We start from the raw sequence: 23,168 nt of genomic DNA, 5'->3' as shown, positions 1-23,168 counted from the left end.
TCTCGAAGACTGGCTGAAACCTTGGCAAAGAAACCGGTCTCTTGCGTGAATGTCCCTCGCTCCGCCTCGATCAAGACATTATCGATAAAGACATTGCCTCGATCGGTTGTCCTCGCTCGTGCGTTCTTGTTAAGCTCCGAGAAACACGTCCATTCGCCGCACAATGTATTGAACCTGAGGATCGTTTCGTGTCCAAGGCTTAAGACGTTCGAGGATCAACAACATCCTATTGCTTCTGTACAAGGTGTTCCGTATTGCAAGGAGACTGGAAGCTCTGAAGCGGTTGGGACAAACGTTTGATTTTCTAACTTGGGAAAACAGAGTGACATACATTTGAGGCTGTAGGTTGTAGATCAGGTCCTTTTTCACTATTTTTTGGTCCATAAAATGGACATTTTTGTGAAGAACAAAGAGAATACATTTTTAAAGAACTTAGTTAAACATTTGCCTTATTCAGCAAACCTCTGGTATCTGTTTTGGTTTCAAAGTACACAGATATAGAGCGATACAATTAAGGTGATTCTACATGAGAAAATAAATTGAAAACGTAGATTAGAATTTTTTTACGAGATATTACCATGGAGAATACTAACCTGAAATATTCGTCTGTATTCAACTGTGTCTCAACTTAGCGGAGAACTTGAGGCTAATTAATATCTGTACTTACTTCCGCTTGTTTTATTTCGTTTGTGTTTATTTCTGTTTTCTGGTCGCTTACTTTATGCATACTCGAGCAATCTCTCCTTTCAATTGTTCGAAACTTGTAATTTCTTCAGAGTACAATTCGTTCATTGTCTATCAGATAATTGTTTAAAGTAAATTGTTCCAAAAACCAGAAGATGTTATTCTACATTTTTTATTTTTCTGATTCTTTATTTTTCCACGTAGAATAACTTCCTTCTTGGACGCGTCCAATTGGTTACAAGACACCCTGTATAATAATTTTTCAAACCTGGTCATTTCAATAGCAAACGTATTTTACAACGTACGTAATATTTGAGCGTGTGTTTTCTTTGTTCAATTTGTCAAAGCGGATCAGTAAAATGTCCGCTTGTCCTTGATAGGCTTATGGCGATTTACTTGACGTTTATTAACGCGATAAAGCGTATTAAATTATTTATTCGCGAAGATAGAAGGATCGTGGCTAAGGTTCTGATCCAGAAAGTCGTGAAAGCGGAAAAACGAGAAAGATAAGCGAAGGATTTGTCGAGTGGGAGAATGGAAGGACGCGAAATCACGACACGACGTACGAGATGTGGGAGTAGAGTGAAGGTTTACGTTTCTTTTTTAAAGTAAACTGCAAGATGTTTCGTTGGAATGTAGCAATCGAGATTTCGTCTAACGTCTGTTGCAATATTCTTAAATATACAATGAGATCTTCTACTTTCTGCGTACTTGCTTATTTTTATTCTTCAAAATCGCATTAGACTTAAATCTTATCTTCTTAAATCTAAAGATGTCAAGGGTTGTTCAAAGGATCCAGAATATAGAGACCCGTTTTTTTCTTTTTTTTTTATTATTTAATTTATACTTTACAATTTGTCCAACTGGACATTTGGTAAATTTTTTTAGTTTTATTGCTAAATAATAAAAGGTGGATGGCTACCCCCAGCGGGATACCATATTGTATAAGTTTGACTATTTTATTTCTTCAGTGAAGTCAGTGAGGTGTTTTCTTTTTGGTCTTCCTTCTGTCAGAGTTTAGCTCGCTTCAGCAGCCACCTGGTTTGGATGTGTTGTCGTTCTTTCCTTGTATTTTTCTGCGTACCTGCTGATTTCTTCTTTCACCGTTGGTATTTTTAAGTCTTTGCGTATATCCTCGTTTCTGACATACCAGAGGGCGTTCACTATTGTTCTCAGTATCTTCGACTGTAGCGACTCCAGTTTATTTATGTGGCTCATTACTGCTGTCCCCCATAGTAGTATTCCGTACGTCCAATTGGTTTTATTCTCGTTTTGTAGATTTTTAATTTATTTTCTATGCTGAGTTTAAAACTTCGACTAGTTAACCAGTACATTTGTCTTCTTTTCATCCGTATTTTGTCTATAATTGATTTAGTATGTTGCTTCCATGTAAGTTGTGTGCCTGAGTGGAGTTCTAGGTGTTTAACTTGCCTTGTTTGTGTTATGTGCGTGCCATTCAATTGGATATTTGGTGGTTTCCGTTTTCTTAGTGTAAATGCAATATGCTTGCATTTACTGGAGTTTGCTTTTATTTGTTTATCTCGTAGCCATTTTTCTATTTTTCTGGTGTGCTCTTGTGGTAATATGGCTGCTGTTTCTGCATTAGTGTGCCTGACTAGTACAGCCGTGTAATCCGGGAATGTCAGTATTTTGCTGTTGGTAAATGTTGGTATGTCGGCCATGTATAGTGTGTATAATATTGGTCCTAAGACGATTCCTTGCGGTACCCCTGCCTTAATGTCTTTTGCTTCAGAATATACATCGTTTATTTTTACTACAAAAGTTCTGTTGCTTAGGTATGATTTGAGCAAGTGGTGGATTTGTTCCGGGAAGGGTTTTTTGACTGTTTGTAAGAGGCTTTCATGGTTCACTTTGTCGAATGCTATTAAACGAATTATCGTTTGTGTTCAAGTTGCTGAAAAGTTTCCGACTGAGCCGAAAGTGAGGCAATGTTATTCTATTTTACCGACAAGGCAAATTCAAAGAATGATATAACTTTGCATGGGAGTAAAGTAAAGTATCTTATCCGTAATTCTAACATAAAAGTCACCTACAGATGTAAAAACGGGTTTTACAACAATTTTATTTACACATTTTGTTTAGTAAACACAATAGAACAATACAAGTTTGAAACCTCTTTTTAGATATCTTTCATGGTTCTTGACATATTTCACGAATAGGAAAATTCTAAATTTTTCTCGAAAGAAATAATTCCACTCCTTAAAACCGAATTATGGCACCAAAGAAAAATAGGGTTGTATTGTACGGATGACGTACTTGTATGCAAAATTTCATAATTTTTTGCATTTCCGAGTTGCCTAATCTTTCTCGTGAGTGAACAATTTTGAAGAAACAAGATCATAGTAATTTCAGGCAGCAATTGAATTGTTATAATATGCATATTATTTTTATTACGGATTTGTTATCTTCGTATGATAAACAAGGAAAAGAAATATGTCTATATATTTACCCATATTTTCATCGACTCACAATTCCAATCTCTCCAAAGATATTCCAATAAAAATTCCTACCTGTCAATTTTCCATTGCATCCTCGCTTAACGTTCCAGTTCTCCTTACTACCACCATCTCTCGCAGGAGATATCCATGTTAGGAATATTTCGTGCATCTTGATATTTCTGAAACGAATAATCGCTGCCAATCGCGTTTTTAACAATTTAAAGCAAATATTCCGATGCAAAATATTCGTAAGAATAAAAAGTCGTACAGTTGGCAACTAAGTGATTGCGGATTTTGCCATTAGGTGGTAATGACAAAATCCGCAATCACTTAGTTGCCAGTACAATATATTCTTTTTTCTATATTCTTTGGCCTTGTGCGTGCATATTTCTTGAGCTGATAATTCTTAAATGTATTTCATTTATAAATGTGTGTGTTGTTCAAGTAGTCGCCTGTTTCTCATTCGGCTGTTGCCAGCGTCTTCTCAGGTTTCAATATTCGTAAAGGAGAAGGGTATTCGGAATGTATTTAATTCAACAATAAACCCATAATAAGAATGAAAGGAAAATAGACAGGAAGAGAAGACGAGAAAACAAAGAAAACAGTCGAGTTTATTGTCACAAAACGCAATTAGATTAAAATAACTGAAGTAACAAAAGGGGTTAAGCTTTCATTAAATGCAGAGGGCAGCAGCGGAAACAGCATACGAACACGTACAACGATCAACGTAACGATTAAATTCATTTATCGGGCCGATTCGAGGCTCAGAACCAATTATTTCCTCTGCGGTTGATCCTCGTAGAAAAAGTTGATTCTGTATCCGTCCAATTCGATGTTCGTACGTTCCTCAGGAACGGATCAATGACGAATATGAAGCTTATAACCGACGATGTTCTAGAAACCTTCCATGGAACCCATCATAATAAAAAAAAACAATTCAAAGTAAAAATTTCCATTGCAAAAATATAAAAATTCGCAAAGTGAGAACTACCTTCTTTTCTCTTGCCTCTGTGCCGCCCTACTAATAATCTTGTTGCCAGCTTCTACGAAGAAGCCCAGAAGCCTGTTCGTTTGCCTTGAGAACCGAAATTATCGTCTGTGCACCAGCTAAACACAGAAGCCAAGCGCATCATGATCACGTTAAGTGGAAGGATGAAAAGTTGGCGGCGCACGCGTGTCACGGCGTCATCGACGCACCTCTGCACGAGTACACAAATAGCTCATTATGACTGCAGCCTGCACTTGCACCCGTCGTGCGCACAACGTAATTCGGGTTAATGATCGTGTGTACGCTCGTGCTCTCGTACTTGTACGCGAAGCAGCACTCGACAACTTGGCCCGGACCAGGCATTCCACTCTCTGGCCATTAGCAAGTGTAATGCCGGTCGTGGCAGCGCCACGTTTCTTTGCAACTATCTCATAGTGGCAACTAAGTGACTGCGGATATATCAATACCACCTAACGTCAAAATCCGCAATCATTTAGTTGCCAACCCAATATGTTGCAGACGAACTGTGCCACAATTTTTATTGCGAATATTTCACGTTCCAGTGAATCGTAGCAATAACTACGTAGCAATAAATACTACTATTTGTTTACAGCGAATATTTAGCAGCGCCTTAAGAAGCGAAATAATTTGTATGCGAGGAAAGCTACTACATATACACGTATTTATGTGTTTGTAGACATATTTTTCATATACGAATAAATAGAAATATTCGCAAGAGAATCGCTAGGGAAATTGGCGTGTGTCTACGAAACGTGAAATTTTCGCTGTAAATATCGGGTTGACAACTAAGTGATTGGAGATTTTATCATTTGGTGGTATTGACAAAATCTGCAATCACTTGGTTGCCAACCTAATAGTTTCAATCCTCCTTTGCTTCCATTGCTTCTCTAGTCATCTCGGTTCGTCCCCGTCATTCGTTCTCTTTTGGCAACGTTCTATAGCCTCTTTTTTGTTCTTTTTCTTCGCTTTGGAGAAGCAGATAGTGGCTTGTTAGAGATGGGTGTCCGATGATCTTGGTGTTTTGATGGCAGGTCGATGAGTCATTGGGGACTTTGACGAAGGTGATTAGAAATATGATAGTTTGAGGAGGTGGGGGTGATGGTAAGGTGGGGATGAGTGCAATGGTCGTTACGATTGCAGCATCTTTTGTTATCTTTTTAACAAGAAACTGGTAACAATTGTTAAGAATTATGTGGGTCTCGTTGGTAGAATTAATGGTAACTTTTATTCTTAATAAACTAACGTTTTTCTTACTACGCTGTTTTGATTGTCTATGTAGTTTTATTTTATCGTATCACCATAGATCGTGTAATTCTGGTACTAAAATATTCTCTATCGATCTTTACAAGATTTTCACAAGAGGATTTTGCAAGGTTTAGCCCTGCGAATTTTATTTCAATTTCGTTACCAGTAGCTGCCAACGCTTTAAAGTGTTTCATTTGAAATTTACTTTAACTAAAAAATAAGACAATTTAAATAAATAAAATGGAGAAAGAAATTCACTTAAAAACCAGTTTTATTCACACTATTGTGAATATAATTGTATAAAAGTATTTTCTAATTTTTAAGTATATGATATATCTCGAAACAATTTCCAGGATGCAATCCTGCTTTTCTTTCGCACGTTTCACAAAGAAAGATGAGACTCGACAAGGGAGCTCCTGAGATAAAAACTGATGTCGAGCCACACTCGACATAGCAGTGCAATGGGTTGACAACGATAATTATTAATTCACATCTCTGCATATCGATTACTGTCTAAAATTATATTTGATAACGAGTAGTTGTTAAGAAGTTGTTAAGATAATTAAATTAATTTAATTAATTTGTATTAAATTAATTGTTCTATTTAATCTATTTAATTAATAAATTTTAAATATTTAATTAATTATTTTAATCTTAAAATAATCCAGAAACATTTGGAGATAAATATCTTACAGCTTTTAACACAATTATAAACATTACCTTACGACAATGAACGCATGCTGGTGTATATTTTTGAAAAGACTCGTAAGGTATTCAGCAACTTGTATTTCTACCGAGATCTTATTCGCTGAAAAAAGAAATTATTTAACGAAATGGTAGCCTGCGTTATGTAAACCGAGACCCTGACCTAGGTTCTACCGTATCCTCCCGTGAGATTTAAAGCGGAGAATGCGTGGATTTTCAATTCAGTGGTCACAATGAATTTACCTTCTCTCCGAACGAGTATTTAGAAGGCGGGTCACAGAAGAGAACAAACGAGAAATAGAGCTACTGAGACACGATGCTTGTTAGAAATGCGAAATAGACTTTCCACGGTCGTAGAATAAATCAACATTTAACTTAAATTGTTTAGAAAGATGTTTGTACTCTTCGATGTTCTCTACTTTGAAATTTCAATACTAAATACGTGGAAATGTACTCTTCGTCATTCATCTTCATAATTTATGATATCTCCCATATTACAATTTGTCAGTTGTACGTATGCTGCACAGTTGAACGCTTTACCTTTTCTTTTTCCTTACTTTCTATTTGCTTATCTATGTTTTAAAATTACTCAGTTTAGCTGTATATAAAAAAGTATGTATTTATGTTGCAATTCATTTGAGGTGGATTAAACGTGTAGGTGTATTTTATTAATAACGTAACGAGTAGACGAATTCATAATAGTCAGTTGTATTAAAATAAGTACGAGAGATAGTGTACGCCAGTTATAATCGCCGCTCGTTCAATGCTACTATACCGATCGAATAAAGGATAACAATAATCTCCTAGGGGGCACGTTCATCCATTTATATCGACAGACGGTAGCACAAAAAGTTAATATTCTTATGTAACTCCAGCTAAAGATTACAAGAAACGGCAATAATAATCTGTTGGGAGTTCGTTTGCCTCTAGACTTTGTAAACCAAAACAATCGTTAGTATTCTGTTGAAGTAATTACTTCAAGAAAAACACTACATCTTTGCTTTTGTATATCCGTGATCTGGAGAAAATAATAGAATTTAGTGAAAAAATTCCAAATAACGAGAGGTGCATATTATTGTGCCCTTGAATATAAATGTTGTTTTAGGTTACAAGGTCTAGGAAACAAAGGAGCTATAAATAGATTTCTATTTATGTTTCTTGTAGCCTTCAGCTACAGCTACAAGATTAACTTTTTGGTAATATCCTTTGCTATAAATATATGAACATACTCCCTATCCTTCTTCCTATTGTATTGTAACACTGTAAGAGTGACCATCTGGATCAGCATACACTATACCTATACTTGTTTCAATACATTTTTCTATTACAAATTCATCCAGTCGTTCCTCCATCAGTTAACCTCAACGATATCATATATTAAATTAATAAATAATAATAACAATTTATTTAATTTTGATCTCATACACTATACCCGTACTTATACCTATACTTATTTCAATATATTTTTCTATTACAAATTCATTCAGTCGTTCTTCTATCAGTTAACCTCAACAATATTATATATTAAATTAATAAATAATGATAACAATTTATTTGATTTTGATCTCTTACACTATACTTGTACTTATACTTATATTTCTATATAGTTTTCTATTACAAATTCATTCAGTCGTTCCTCTATCAGTTAACCTCAACAATATCATATATTAAATTAATAAATAATAATAACAATTTATTTGATTTTGATCTCTTACACTATACTTGTACTTATACTTATATTTCTATATAGTTTTCTATTACAAATTCATCCAGTCGTTCCTCTATCAGTCAACCTCAATATATTCAAAGACACAATAATATGGGTCTCTCCCAGATTCCAATTTTCCGTTGACTTTTCTACTCACATGTGCAGCTACATCACTCCCTTAACAGTGATAACATTTTTTCCTGTTTTATTTGTTTTACAAAGGTTGTCGCAGGTAGATTTTACATACCAAGGGAGTTCTATTGCTTTTAATAAATCAGCTCAATAATAATTAGAGAATCCATAGTCATTTTTAACCGCTTTCTTTAGAATAACATTTCATTTCTGATTATAGGTTATAATTTGATAACTTTTTGGTAAATTAACACATACAGAGAGAGAGAGAGAGAGTATACAGGGGAAAGTAAATATTTGTTTACACCTAGGAATCTTTGTTTGAAAAACCTTTGATTACAATTTTTAGTCTGTTTTTTAGAATCGTCGTTACTAATTTCCTTGAAATTCTTTGTGAAGTATAAGTTATAAGGTTCAAGTAGACTCAGTTCACTTCGGGTTCATTACCCTTCATTTCTTCAATCCCGCGGGTTTAATTCTAAGCCTGCTAGCTCACAGAATTATGTTTGCGCCAGAAATCTAACAAATTACATTCTATGCATTCAGAAAATTGTTCTCCCTAGAAGTCGGTATTATAATACTTTTAACATACGACTTAAAGAAGCTACTTCATCACGTCCATGTAACGTTATTAGTATATACATTTTTCCATCCATAAATTGTGGCTTTTGGATACAATCAATTATCTTCAACCCAAGTTAATCTTAACACTTTACCGACTGCTGGCGATTGAACAGCATACGCACGTCTGACCGGTATCTCAGGCGCAGATTCTCCCTGGCGCTGGCTCTGTTTCGGTTTAGACTCTGCAATACCATTCTTTTTGCTCATCGCGAACGGTACATTTTTCAAATTGATATAAAACTGTGGGAGCTTACAAAGCAACGTACCAACAAGCAAGGTACCTTAGTACTAAATAACAAATTACTGTTCAAACAATAAGAAAGATTGTCGGCGACAAAAAACCGATTAATAGGCTATCGGCCGGTAAGCGTCGGTGACAAAAACCGATTAATCGGCCATCGGTCGGTAAAATATTAAACTACAAACGTAAAACAGTCTACACACATCCATTCGATATTCATATGAAGAAACCTACTTCGTTTATAATTATCGCTCGTTTCATCGTCTAAATTCCAACAATTGTTCGCCAGTATTACTTACCCTCTTACCGCGAAAATGCCACACGAGACTAACAAGCCTTCTTGAAACTTGATGGCAATTCTCCTCCACGCTCAACATTAATTAGCAATCGTTCGTTATTCGAGGACGGCACTTGTGAACCGATATTTCCTATTGTCATTAATTATCGCTCGTTGACGATTAATTACTTCGCGATTGTTTTTCGTTGGAGATGAAGCCAGGTGCAAGGGACAAGCAGAAAAGGAGAAAGAACGTGAGAACGAAATTTCTGGATATCGAGATCTCTGTTAGATAAATTCGTGGATCGATTGGCGAACGCGAATATTCGCTTGTATATGTGCTCGTATTGTCATTAATCGGTTGGTAATTAGCGACTGCTAATTGTAGCGTTGTTTCTCGTTGAAACGCGATAAAAGCTGACTCGAAAACGAAGTTAAAAAAGCTGCGCGGGGAATGATGGAAGCAGCTTGCTGGAAATTAGCCTTTTTATGAACAATCGGTAATTGATAAGTAATCGCTTGAAGTTTGTAATTAGATCACTAGATTGCATACTGATGATGATTTATGGGTGTTTTTTCTTTCTATTGTGATATTTTAGTAGTAGAAATTTGAAAAATTCAATGAACATTTTAATACAGTTATATATAATTAAGATACAAGTAATTAACTTCACGTTTACGGGTAAACAATTATTAAATAATGGTAGAAATTGTTTGAAATGTAAATCATTGCTACAAATTCTGGCATACTATAGTGTGACAGATACTGAATTCTCCATTTACTTTTGCTTTATATATAAGAGATGGTATTTCTTTTTTTATTATTCATATGTTTACTTATTAACATGGTATGGAAAAGAGGCGAAAAAAGAGAAGGAAAGAGAAATTAAAACGTCTAATGTTTCAAATATGTTTAGAGGCGAGCAGCTTTGGTGCTAGGCAACGTTATCGCTAAATCGTATCCCGTTTATTATTCCTCTGGTATCGCCAGTAACATTCCCTTTGTGCTGCAACTCTATGTATGTTCAGAAAACCGATATCCAGCGGTCATCAAACCATAGTAATGCGATCTCGAACGCTCTCTCTTATCGGCAGAACATGCTACGATAATTTGAAAAATTCCTTTCTAGTTACGTAAAGCTAGGAGAAAGAAATCTAATAATAAAGCAGAACTCTGTTAGAGGAAAATATATTAAAATAAATGCAACAATGAAAGTAAAGACTGAATACAAGGTGTATATAGGAATTTTTTATTTATCCTATATAATAGGACTTATTAAACTTATTAGTTTATTGATCAATAGATCTATTTGCAATGGATTTGACAAGAAACGATGGTTACTTAACGTGAACTATATACAGTAATGTGCTATAACTAAGACAACTAAATAGTTAATTCACAACTCACAACTATTGTAATAGTTTACGACTCATAACAACTCGGCAACTCAACTCTCCACTCCTCATAACTCGACTCCCCACCACTAGACTGTCAACTTACAACTTGATTCCTCATAACTCGACTCTCAACTCACAACTATCTCAATTTGACTCTCTACTCACGACTATTTAAACTCGACTCTCAACTCACGATTATTTAAACTCAACTCTCAACTCACGACTATTTAAACTCGACTCTCGACTCACGACTATCTCAACTCACAACTCGACTCTCAACTCACGACTACTCAACTTCTCACATCTCGACTCTCAACTCTCGACTCCTCGCAACTCGACTGTCAACTCACAACTTGACTACTCCACTCGACTCCTCACCACTCGGCTGCCAACTCACAACTCGACTCTCAACTCACGACTACTCAACTCCTCACGCCTCGACTCTTAACTCACGACTACTCAACTCCTCACACCTCGACTGTCAACTCACAACTTGACTACTCCACTCGATTCTCAACTCGACTCCCCACCACTCGGGTACCAACTCACAACTCGACTCTCAACTCACGACTACTCAACTCGACTCCTCCCCACTTGACTCCCCGGTAAAACTGCCAGGCCCTTTTTGGCCTAACAGCACTTAAGGCTTCCCGCAATATTGTTTATGGTACGCCAGATATTTCTTAGGCCATTTGTCCGCGATGCTACATATATGTTTCTTAGTTTCTGTACTTTAAACACTTAATAAGCTTACAAAGAAGTATAACTGATTTTGGAAAGTAAACTAACAAGTGAATAGATCTAAGAATAAGGTAAAAGTATACGTGAGATCTTCTACGTATATATTTACTAAGTTAACAATTTATCAAGATATGTTGCGTACGTCAAATGATGTTCATTTTGGGAGATCAAATGTAAATGAGTCTGAGAATCGAGTGAAGATATAAGTGAGCTCAGCTATATCGGCTGTGTATATTTTAGTAAGTTAATCAAATAATTTAACAATTTAATTTCTATATGTTAAACGATGCGATTAATTGCGTGGAATTAAATAAAAATAAATGAAAATATCGAAATGGTATGAATTACGCTCACCGACTTATTTTATTTTTAGGAAATTTAACCATACCATCAAGAGATACATTTACTTTTGAAAACTAAAATAGTATCGAAATTTAGATAAATTTGTAGCGGCACATGAGCGTAGAAGAAGTTAACGAAAATACGAGAAATATGTACGTCACGCGGCCAAGAAAGTCCGCTTTCCTCATCGATTACAGGCAGAGTTTGGTTAAGTACAAGTACAGAGATTGTGTATGTCGTAATCGTGGCTCGCTCATGCTACTATTCGACTCTCTAACTGTTCGCTATTCGACTAACAATTCCACTATATGTCTAACTGTCTCAGCGAGCACGTTCGTCTATTTTTATGGACCTGTGTATTACAAAAAGTTCAAATGTAACTGCAAGAAGATATACTAAAAATAGAAAGAATAGAATTAGCCCACAGAACATCAAGATAGATACATTTTCCAGACGTTTTTATCATCTTCTATCTTCAAAGCGGTGCCCGCTCGCCATAGTTGAACTCTTATCGCAGCCTCTCTCTGGCCAACCACCGATCCTCCGTAATGGAATATCGATTCTCCGTGTTTGGACGGTCAATTTTCCCGTCACGACACGATGAATTGCTCGCTAATGATAGCACGGGCTCGCCAAATAATATTCCTGCGATTGCAAAATCGTCCTCTCGCGCCATATCCTCCAAAAGCCAAGGGATTCTATGACGAGACGGTGTGAATCAACGATTTTTTATTTACCAGACGATGACCAATAACCTGAACTCTGGAACGTTGTTGAAAACCACGCGAAACATTTCCTGGAACAGTGACAAATTACAGTACTCATGTATTGGGTTGGCAACTAAGTGACTGCGGATTTTGTCATTACCACCTAATGTCAAAATCCGCAATCACTTAGTTGCCAACCCAATAATTAACGTGGGGGCTGTGTGCAAATGAATAGAAAACAAACGATTAAGAGGAAGATCGATGTGAATCGTTCATACGTTAAAAATAAGAAAACGAAGGAAATACGGCATGTAGCGGCTATTGTTGAACATCATTGTTAATATAACTGTTACCTTTTGTCCGGTAGAAAATTTCTATTTTATCGGTGCAATGGAGTAGCAAGCAGCTGGCTGGTGAAAATGAGCGCAATGTATAATTTAATGGCTAACGAAGAAATAATCGAATCCTCTTGGAATTGGTCGTTCGTTAAAATGGCATGAATTCCACTGTAGAATTCCTATAGAGTTGTATTTAAATTAATAAAAATAAAATAAAATATTTGAATTCACAGGAATTCAACTGAGAAGAATAAATGTTTCTATTGGGTAGGCAACCAAGTGATTGCGGACTTCACCATTGGTAATGACAAAATCCGCAATCACTTAGTTGCTAACCTAATATAATAAACAGCGAGACGGAAACATCCTTACGTTTCAATGGCGTACATATGTTCTGTCCAGAGTAGAAAAGAGGAACAAGTAGCGGAAAAAAGCGTAGCAAAACGTAAGAAACTTTGGTGCATAAAGCGAAGCACGATCGTGAAGCTCAAGTTGAAAAAAAAAAGAAAAGAGAGAAAAAAATCGCTTCTTCCCGGCTTTTCTTAATTAACTTTCAAGCTCTTTGCCCAAGCTTACCTTCATTAACTCGAAAAAAAACCCTTTTCCTCATCTTTACAAATTTTCAGCCCCATTTCAACTCGACCTCTTTTATTCGCTCTATTTACGCGCCGCGTTTCCTCTGTATTCCGCGAGGACCGTAAGTCTCCCCTTGTCGTCCTTTCTTTCTCTCCCTATCTTTTCTTCTTCTTCTTCTTCTCCTCCTCCTTCTTCTTCTTTCTCGTTTTTTGTTAGACTTGCAAACGAAAGAACCCGGAGCGCAGTCTGCAGAAAGGTGTTGGCAATTGCCGCGCGGAGACAGCGTTAAAGTGAGCACTGAGTCGAAAATGGAGAAGAAATAAAACTAAATGGAGAGGAATCGGTATCGGTAGGTCTCTGTCGCGTCTCTTCACTTCCTTCTTCTTCCTCCATTTTTATTACACTCGCAGACGAAATAACCCGAGAGCGTATTCGATTCGGAGCTACCTGCAAGAAGAAATAAGCAGAGAGAAGTGGACATTTGCGTGAAAAGTTGTAGGAAAGCTACTGAAATCGCGATGTTCCAAGCGGTTCCTTCACAGGGATCAACTTTTTCATCGTATTTCGTGCGAACGAAGCTGGAAAGTTTACCGGCTCGATAAATTGTCAGCGTCAGCTGTACCTGGCATCGAAACACGAACAACTTCACTTCGCCTACGAAACTAGATCGCGCGATTAAATCCTTCCATTCATTGGTTTTTCCACTAACTTCCGCTCTCGTCCGCTTCCTTCCATCAGTTATGCCAACTTTCACCATATTACGGTTCGCGCCTCTTTTCATCTGATATTTCCCTAAGATCAAAGTGACTTCAAGCGCACGGCTTTCCTTCATCAGACAGCAATCAGAAATTTGGTATCGTTTGCTTTTAACGATGATACCAGATGGACAAAATTTATAGAATTACTGGAGAATTTTGCGGATTGCCATAAATGATTGATTCAGTATGCAGGTTCAATTGCATTGAGTGATTGATGTATTCTTAGTGAAAAGAGTACATAGATCTTTTTATTCTTATATTAGTTTACTGAAAGTAAAGGTACATAAATGTATTAGGTTGGCAACTATGTGATTGCGGAGTTTGTCACTAGGTGGTAATGAAGGTTGGAAGTGAATTAGGGTTAGAAGTTTCATTCGCTTAATGATGTTGATAGAGTACCAACTTTGGACTGTACTTAAGGTATAATTAGTCATGTGGCAAATATCATATAATTAAGATATTTTAAACATCTACAAGTTTCTTCCTTTCTGCTACGTTCTACGTATTGAGGTTAGGTTGGGGTTAGGTGATCTGAAAATAAGTGATTGCGTGATAAGTGACACTTAGTTGTCAATCCAATAGTTCAATTAGATTAGAAAACCATTCAGGATCACGAGATTTATTTTTGCTATAAATATCATGCACCTACTATATCGAAATAGTATTGGAATTATATTAAACATATGAAAATCCTCCCAAACTTAAATGCGTGTTTCCAATTCTTAATATCATAAACTGTAAATTTATAAGTATACACAACCACGGAATAAGAAACCAGTGAGGAAATTATCAACAGCAATAATAATCGAGAATAATGAAAAAATCAAATGAAACCAAACAGAAGCTTCGTTTAATCCAGCATCGCTTATTCGACATCGTTCATCATCGAAAGATAAACTCGTAGAATAACGAAGGCACAGCGAAGATGATCAAGTTACACAGAAGTTAAGTCGATAAACAACATCGCCTATACTAATCATATGATGTTTGGAAGATTACACCATCGAATTCAGTCAGTTGAATCAATCTGCAATGAACAAAATAAATATCGCGAAACCTTCCATCTTTGCTAGACACAACACATTGCAAAACGCAAACGATAGAATAAATATAAACAAATGAACGACGAATCACGGCGTGGGGGGGGGGCGGCTGTCGAAATTCGATTCCACGGGACTTAAACACAAATTTCTGCCAGGAAGAAACGCGACGACCTACATATGTACGTCGAGGAACGCAATCTAACGTCGAGGAAATGTAAAAGCTGGTTCGGGTTGGTGCGCGCCACGCTTTTCTGCTTCGGCTGAATCCAGAGTTACCTTTGGAAAAATTGGAGAAAATTGGGTAAAATTAGGGAATCATTCTCTCTCTCTCTTTCTTTCTTCCTGTAGACGAATAAAAGCAGAAGGAGATTGGGAAGGAAGATAAGGGTGCTGAACGAGCGATTTTAAAATGTGTTTGAGGGGGAAGTATGAGGTTTGATGGTGAGAAACAGATTGCAGGGTCGGTTTAATTTGACGTTTAAAAGAGGATGAAACGAGGCTTGGGTTTTTCCGAGTATTTGATTTGGAAGTTGCAAAGCTTTTGGATATTTCTGTTAAAGTCATTTGCAAGCTGCGTAAGCTTCATTTAATCCTTCACGTCCTAAACGTACTTTAGAGTACTATTGGGTATTTATTGATATATAATATATATATATATAATATTAATTATATGTAATATTGATGAAATACGTGTGAAAGTTTATTTACGCTATGTCATATTAAAAAAGCAATTTTCAAATGGAATTTATTCCATGGAATTCAGTCCATTCATATGGATTATTATTGAGCAATCAAGTGATTACAGATTTTGTCATTAGGTGGTATTGACAAAATCCTATACTTTTATCAAAATGTTGTTACGAATATGCATATATTATTCTAATTACTCAACAATTTCTATGAAATTCTAATGTATGTGCGTTTATATTTGAATGAATATATTCATGATCAATAAATATAGTTACACTCAACATATATGCGTTGTTCAAACTAGAACATATGATTAGAACATATAATATGTAATTTATGACATAAAGGAGTGGAAAGAGTTCATGAACAAACATAATACAAAATTCGTTCTTCAGTTATGCACATTTTGTACGTATGTTTTACAATATCCAAGCGATATCAAGCGAAGTATAGAAGGCAAATTAAAAAGCAGGAAATATGAAAAAGAATTTTCATAATAATTCCTATAAAGCATAGACGATATGGAAATAAATTCTGTTTGAATATTGCCTTTTTAATATGACATAACGTAAATAAACTTTCACAAGTATTCCATCGATATTACATATAATTAATATTATATATATATATTATATATCGATAAATACGTTGTCAATATTAATAATATCAGACGGTGCTTTAGCTTGCAGTCAATAAAATTTACCTGTACAACCTCAAGCAATTTCTTTTCATCGCCTCTTCCATGCTATAATAATATTTAGAAACATTATATAATATCATTAAACGCGTGTAATCTATTCAAAATGCCTGCAGAGTTAGAAACTTAAAAAAGCACCGTTAACACATTGTTGACCGGTAATTTTACTGAGAATTTATCTCATGTCATCGGCTATTATTTCGCAATTGGATGTGCAAGTAACACGATATAAATAAACTTTAATAAATTCTATTTATTATTTAACTTTTAATATTTCTTTTTCTGTGTGATGATGCACAACAGCTTTTGCAATATATCTAGTTTATGCGTTTTCCTTTTGAAGAGCATACTCTACACGCTCTAGTCGGATTTGTTTTTATGCCAGTGACTATTTTTTCTAACACGTGGTCTCTTAGTTGTTCGGAAAGCTTGAAGGGTGCACCATTATAATAAGGAGTTGTTTTAGAAATTCGAGAAGCGTCAGGTGCGATGCTGCGTTCTTTGGAATCCACAGTTATCCATTCTCTAGCTAGTTGCAGTAGAAATTTGTTCTATCTTGTTTTATTTTCTGGCAGATAGGTACAGTATATTTTATATGCATCGAACAAGGTGCAGTTTATCAGAAAAAATGCTAATTTTCTGGATCACTTTAAAGTTTTTCGTAAAATGCTGCTGTTCGCCAAATACTGATCTGCACGATCTACCCCTTTCATGTGCGTATTGTATTGTAATATGCACGTAGGTTTAATGATATTTTGGTGGCCTAATATCAGATTCACTATCTTCTGACACAGTATCATTTTCCAAGTCACCACAATTTGATTCTCACAATCACCCGGACAATCAGATAAAACATTCGCGTACAATTCATTGAAAGATTCTTCATTGGTACGTTCCGTCATCGTTGGCATTTTTTTTACAACAAAGGACGCAACTTGACTGGTCTTATAAGCCAGAGACACAGCTTCAGGTATGCTAACCAACAATTGGACTGCATCATCTCCAACAGTGCACCGAGAAAACGACGCTGATGCGAAAAAAGCGCATCGTGGCCGGTCAACAATGTGTTAAGCACTGTTTTCATTACAAACTAACAAAAAATCATACGTTAGAAAATCATAAACTAAAGGAAGCCAATATATAACCCACCCGTGGAGAAACCTGCCCACCTCTATATCACACAGTTGCCAAAAACGCGCCATTCTTCAAAACACAAAAACGAAAAAGCCTTCTTTCCTAACAAATAAATTTCCTTTTCTCAGTCCGTTTTAATCGGTGGGGCTCTAAATCGTCTAAAAAATGTGCATTCGATTAAACGTCCCATTTCGACTACGTGTCATGCAAACTCGAGAAATTTGTCTTGCAAGCAACTCACCAGTCAGCAATTGCGAGATTCTACGGTGGCTCGGGGTTGGCTGTTCCCACAAGAGGCGATGAAGTGGCGTTGCTCGCGACAAACAATGTACTCTATGAGCCGCGTCGTTTAATAAAAATCGCTCGAACGGCACGGATTCCTCGACGACACAAAGACACTTGATGAGAAGTCGTGGAGAACCGGTTACACCAATGTGACCGAGAAACTGTGCGATCAGCAGCTACGCCAATTCCCTTCCGTCGCGTTTCTCCACCAAACGACCTGTTAACGCACGAGCAATGTTATAAAAAAACAAAACAGAAGAAGAAAACAAAGGAATATGAGAATAATGGAATTTTATCGAGCGGATGAAGAATGTTTGGCAATAGAACAATAGAAGCGTGAACACTTGTTTTAAAGAAAAAATATGTACAATAGAACTCTATTTACAGTGAGAGTCGAAAACGAGTACACCTCGTACAACACCTCGAATACACGAAATGCATACAAAAACAATAACAGCAATACAATTGATGAAATTAAAGGAAATTTTCGGATAATGGAACAATTACTTTCCTGCTGTTCATCTTCTTGTATGTATTTCAAGAGGGAACATAAATATTAATAACAGCAAGTTTTCTTCGCTATTAAATCACTTTTTAGTAGATTTAATCCCATAAAATTACATTCCTTTTGTGCCTTCTACCATCTTTATTTTTTTTTTTTTTTTTTTTTTTTTAGGTATTAAGTACTTTAAAATATTCAGACATGTCAGACATCATTGCTATTATTTATATTCACGTTTCAATTCATTATTGGAAGCATACGTAACATTAACATCATCTGAAGAAGACGTCCACTAAAGCAGAAAATTCATCACATTAAAAGCGTTCTATCGCGTCGACGTTATCACGATCATCGAATTCTGGTATTGTATGGAAAAGAAGTTTCTTCTAAATCTGTCGTAATATAATAAATATGGTGTCCTCGACCTTTCTAGTATCGCATTTAACACATATAACAGCAGTATAACGGCTAATCCTTTTAATTGTTCGTGAAGCTGTATCGTCTTTTCGCTGGTAGCTTCGTTGATTGTTAAGAAACATTTTTGCAGAGTATTATGTTTCTTACACGTGAAAAGTGTCCGAATAGTGGAACGTTCGGATAATCGAGGTACTACTCTGCATATGTATGCTTTATAAATTAAAAAATAATTGAAAAGAAATAAAGTAAGAATATAAATTAATAGTAAAAAATATAAGCATTATAAAAATGTTTGTGAGGTGTATACTCACTCATTGGCTCTCACTGCGTGCAAACTTATCAAAGAATGAACAGTTCACGTAATTAGAATTGATACAGTAGGAATGCTGCTCTATCTTCTCCGCTACTTACAATTCACGTAATAGAAGTATAAGTTCAGATAATTAGATTCACTCATCAGAAGCTCATCAACTTAAGTGAATATCACAAGTCATACGTAATGTTAATAGACTGTTGAAGAAACACGAGTAACGAAGATCCGCAAATTCTAGTAGAAGTGAACCCATGGCTCTATTAAGAAACGTTACAGTTTCAACAGCATATATTTCGATTAATGAAATCTTGTTTTAATAAACTGATCAAGCTTGCTGGAATAAAAAATAAAAATACAATGTACATATAGTTTGTACCATTTCATTTAATATTGGGTTGGCAACTAAGTGATTTTGTCATTAGGTGGTATTGACAAAATCTGAAATCACTTAGTTGCCAACCTAATACTTTACGAGTAAATTACCTTCGTTTAATATTTCATTCTTCCATTTAACGTTTCACGAATAAAATCTGTCCTAGTCACCGACGTTCCTACGGAAACATAATCGGGGAAAGAAACGCCATAAGATTAAATTTACGAACACAAGAAGCAAATGAAAGTTTGAAAGATTTTCGTGTAAGTGGCTGATTCACGAACGAATCGTCCGAGCAAATAAGAAATTCGGCTAATTCTCGAAGCCGCGACAACGTGGATGGGGAAAAAAATAGAATAGCAAAAAGGCTGACCTATTTGGCGGCCGAGTAGAATAGCCGAAGGGGGTGGAGAGACGCGAGTAGAATGGCGAGAAAAAAGGCAAACCGTGTATGCCGAATACGCGGCTGCCTTTTGTTGTCTGGGCCTGGCCACCGGCGTAATTAAAATTCTACAGGCTCCACCCGGAAGTTTGGACCATCTCCAAAATCCTGGAACCACGTTACGGCCGGGTCGATGCCGGCGGCGAATCTTGGCTCTGACATTGTCGGACCATAGATAAACAGAGCAACGATCGACAATGAGCAAGTTTTCTATTACAAAGGAAATCAGGGTTGATCGTTTGCTAAGTTTGTCTACGACAAGGATCACTGACGGACAGGACGCAAACTTCACGTGTTTCGGTTTTTCAATATCAACTGTCAGCTTAGGCTATGGCCACACGTACACGAATATTCGGATGAATTGACGCTCTGACGAAGACAACATCCGAAGACTGTGTCACAGAACCATAAATTAGCGATAGAAAAACCAAGGGGGTCTAACGAACATCCCGCAGGCCATCGAAACAACAACGTAGAGAGTGTTCCAATGTGAGAAAACAGTAACAGCATGGCCATCTCTGAGCTGGGCCCCGGCGACACCCCCTCCATAGTAGCCAAACCCATAGTACATAAACTTTCCTAAAATCAGCACTCGACATTCTCTGTTCTAACACTTTGAACCGTCACTCTGCTGGATTCGTACAATAAATTTTACTACTACATCTAAAGTTCAATTTCTTACCTTATTTGTGAAACGTTCGAACTGCGACGCATGGAGATCACCGGTGATCTGTCAATTTCGTGATTTCTTGTGTCTCTTACATGACAACTGCAACGTCTATGCTGTACTTTCGTAGAAATCAATACCATTAAAGTAAAAAAAATATTTATATACCATCTGCATTTATTCTAACACTTACATGCTAATTAATTGCGGTGAAATATATTTCGCACGATTCGGTGTAATACTTTCATACGACTGCACTAATTTGCCACTATAACAGTGAAATGTAGAGTCTCTGATAAAGGGACGTTTCGTTGCGAGATAAGGTTATGCGTCGATAATTTCTGTAGCCACTGTATCTGAATATATTGACGTTTTTATCGAGTACGTCGAAACGTCAATTCGTTCGAACATGCAAGCACTGGTTTTATTATACTGAAAAATTCGAAACTCTTGTTGAGAATTATGGATTTTAATCGCCGAAATAAATGTATGCAACACTTACATTACACTTAGAATTGATATCAAAATAGTTTCAGATTTATTTAATATGTGATTTATAAAATATTCGTAAATACACATTGCACGCGTCTCAGCACTCTCTTTGTCCCGCCATCTTTGTCATCACCATGCGTACGCAACAGTTGCATTCTTTTGTTTTACCATACGCTGCGCACGCACATATTCCACAAACTCAAACTCATATATATGTGTGTCACTATTACGCAGCTAATCTAGTGTAACACACAAAATTACACATATCCCAATAGCTCTATTCCTGATAATTTATCGAATTGGCGAAAAAATTGGATTTTCATCATGTTAAGAAACAGTTTTAAATGGCTTGTTTGTCACAAAATTTATGGACACAGTGATTTTATTGGCCATTTGGTATTAATGGCCAATTATTGGTCAGTATTGGGTTGGTAACCCAATATAAGAATAGTGTCCTGTGTTGAAAAGATAGTTTGTTTTTATAGATCGAATCTATCGTTGAAAATCGATTTTCATCTTTTGTCCTTTTCCTGTGTGCAGGTGTCTGAAAAACTTATCCTGATATCGATTTACTGTAACACTTACAGCCACCGTAAACTAGTTGCGTTACATGCAAGGACTAGTTCGCCTGGGATCAGCTAGAAAGTTGTAGGTGTCGCAACACCACGTTTCCTTTAAACGAACAGAAGAGAACCGCTTACGAAACCTATTTCAATATTTAGTCGAACCGGCCAATTTCTGGGAATCCTCTCTCTCGAGATATCTCAAGTAAAACACTTAACCAATTGCAGGCAAACATAGGCATAAATTTTCTTTTTCCTCTTAAAATCGTATTGTCCGAAAGAGTTTGCCAATTTTTGTTATATACAGCTGACAATCAGAACCTTTTACGAATATTTACATCTAGGGACGACTAAATTGCAAAACTTGCAGGAAAAAATTGCGAATAAAAGTAATATAAAAAATATACAACGCAAGTGGAGAAATTGGTGTTTGCAGAGAAAAAGTTGCTCTATGTTTATATGTAAGTGAAAAATGTCGAATAAAGATTCTTCTTTTATAACCTCGTTTTTAAAACAATTCAATTTAACGTGTATCACATATATTACTTACCTTTTATCTTTCTTATCGAAACTTTGTCCGTGTAAAATCCTTATAAGATATTTTCGAGATATTCAAATGATCTCACATCCTGTCAATTCTGTTGCTACAAACTGCAACAGTCTGCTCGCTACAAACAGCTTTATCGCAGTATTTTCAGAAGTGTTTAGTCATCTTACATCGCTTTGATAGATAAAATAAAAATTGGCATATTGCAATATGTTTCACAAACGAGTTATCAATACGCCAGTCATTTAATAATAAATAATAAAACAGTAAGTAACAAAAAGAAAACAGCAAACATACTATAAAATTATTAGGTTGGCAACTAATGATGACATTTGATTTTATCATTAGGTGGTATTGACAAAATCCGCAATCACTTAGTTGCCAACCCAATATTTACTTATTACTTGTCTTTGACTTTACTTTCATATCATTTAGTATATTTTATTATCACGTAACCTGTAAATTAGTCACACAGACTGTGCAACACGATAGCTTGTCGAACAATGGACGCAGTGCGAATTTGTCGAACGTAAATAAGAAGCCACTGAGCGCGGCGGTAGCATTTTGTTTACAATTTCAGGCGAAAGGCTGTCGTCTCACAGACGATAGTTAAACAGAACATTGTTTTAGAAGCGAAAATAAGTGGAAAATGTAAACTAAGGTGTTTTCGTTTGAAACTTCGTTTTAGAGAGAATTAGGTTTAAAAATATGTCGAGTATACGTGCACTTGACTAGCTTATAGTCGAATAAAGGCCGATACTGTGGTAATAAGGCGAAATAAGTAAAAAATGTAGAATAATATTTTTTCATCGTATGCCTCGTTTCTCCTAAAATAATGTCTGAAATTGGAGTCGTTGACGCTTCATCCACGAGCTCGACGAACACGTTCAGCCAGCAGTTGGGTGAGTGCACAGTGCACGTGTACTCGATAAATTTCCAAACTCGATTTTCTCCAGAATAAAGCCTCATAAACGAACAAATTTTACTCTTTCTTTTCTCCACTCATCTTTCATCACTCATCCTCATACATTGTACGTAATGTAGAAAGTAGACAGTAAT

The 23,168-nt window shown here is 36.1% G+C and overlaps 1 protein-coding gene and 1 long non-coding RNA gene across 22 annotated transcripts in view; one reads left to right on the top strand and one right to left on the bottom strand.

Moving 5' to 3' along the window:
• Positions 1-23,168, top strand: part of LOC122577230 (tyrosine-protein kinase Btk29A) — a 271,717-nt gene that overhangs the window by 182,916 nt on the left and 65,633 nt on the right. The gene's annotated exons all lie outside the window — the stretch shown is intronic.
• Positions 10,301-22,333, bottom strand: LOC122577241. 14 transcript variants are annotated; one of them, XR_006320156.1, is made up of 11 exons: positions 22,113-22,333; positions 21,010-21,671; positions 20,701-20,939; positions 20,523-20,623; positions 19,772-20,419; positions 19,509-19,576; positions 19,024-19,359; positions 18,561-18,922; positions 17,750-18,010; positions 12,626-17,666; positions 10,301-12,361 (listed from the first exon to the last, which is right to left on the bottom strand). It is a non-coding gene; the product is annotated as an uncharacterized LOC122577241 (long non-coding RNA). The 14 variants fall into 14 exon arrangements; XR_006320153.1 differs by lacking the exon at positions 22,113-22,333 and having other exon boundaries at positions 10,301-11,917; positions 12,010-12,361; positions 21,010-22,072; XR_006320157.1 differs by lacking the exon at positions 22,113-22,333 and having other exon boundaries at positions 12,626-12,789; positions 13,187-17,666; positions 21,010-22,072.

The sequence above is a fragment of the Bombus pyrosoma genome, linkage group LG18, assembly GCF_014825855.1.
Source record: "Bombus pyrosoma isolate SC7728 linkage group LG18, ASM1482585v1, whole genome shotgun sequence".
NCBI classification, from domain to species: Eukaryota; Metazoa; Arthropoda; class Insecta; order Hymenoptera; family Apidae; genus Bombus; species Bombus pyrosoma.
This window is presented reverse-complemented; position numbering and strand designations above follow the sequence as displayed.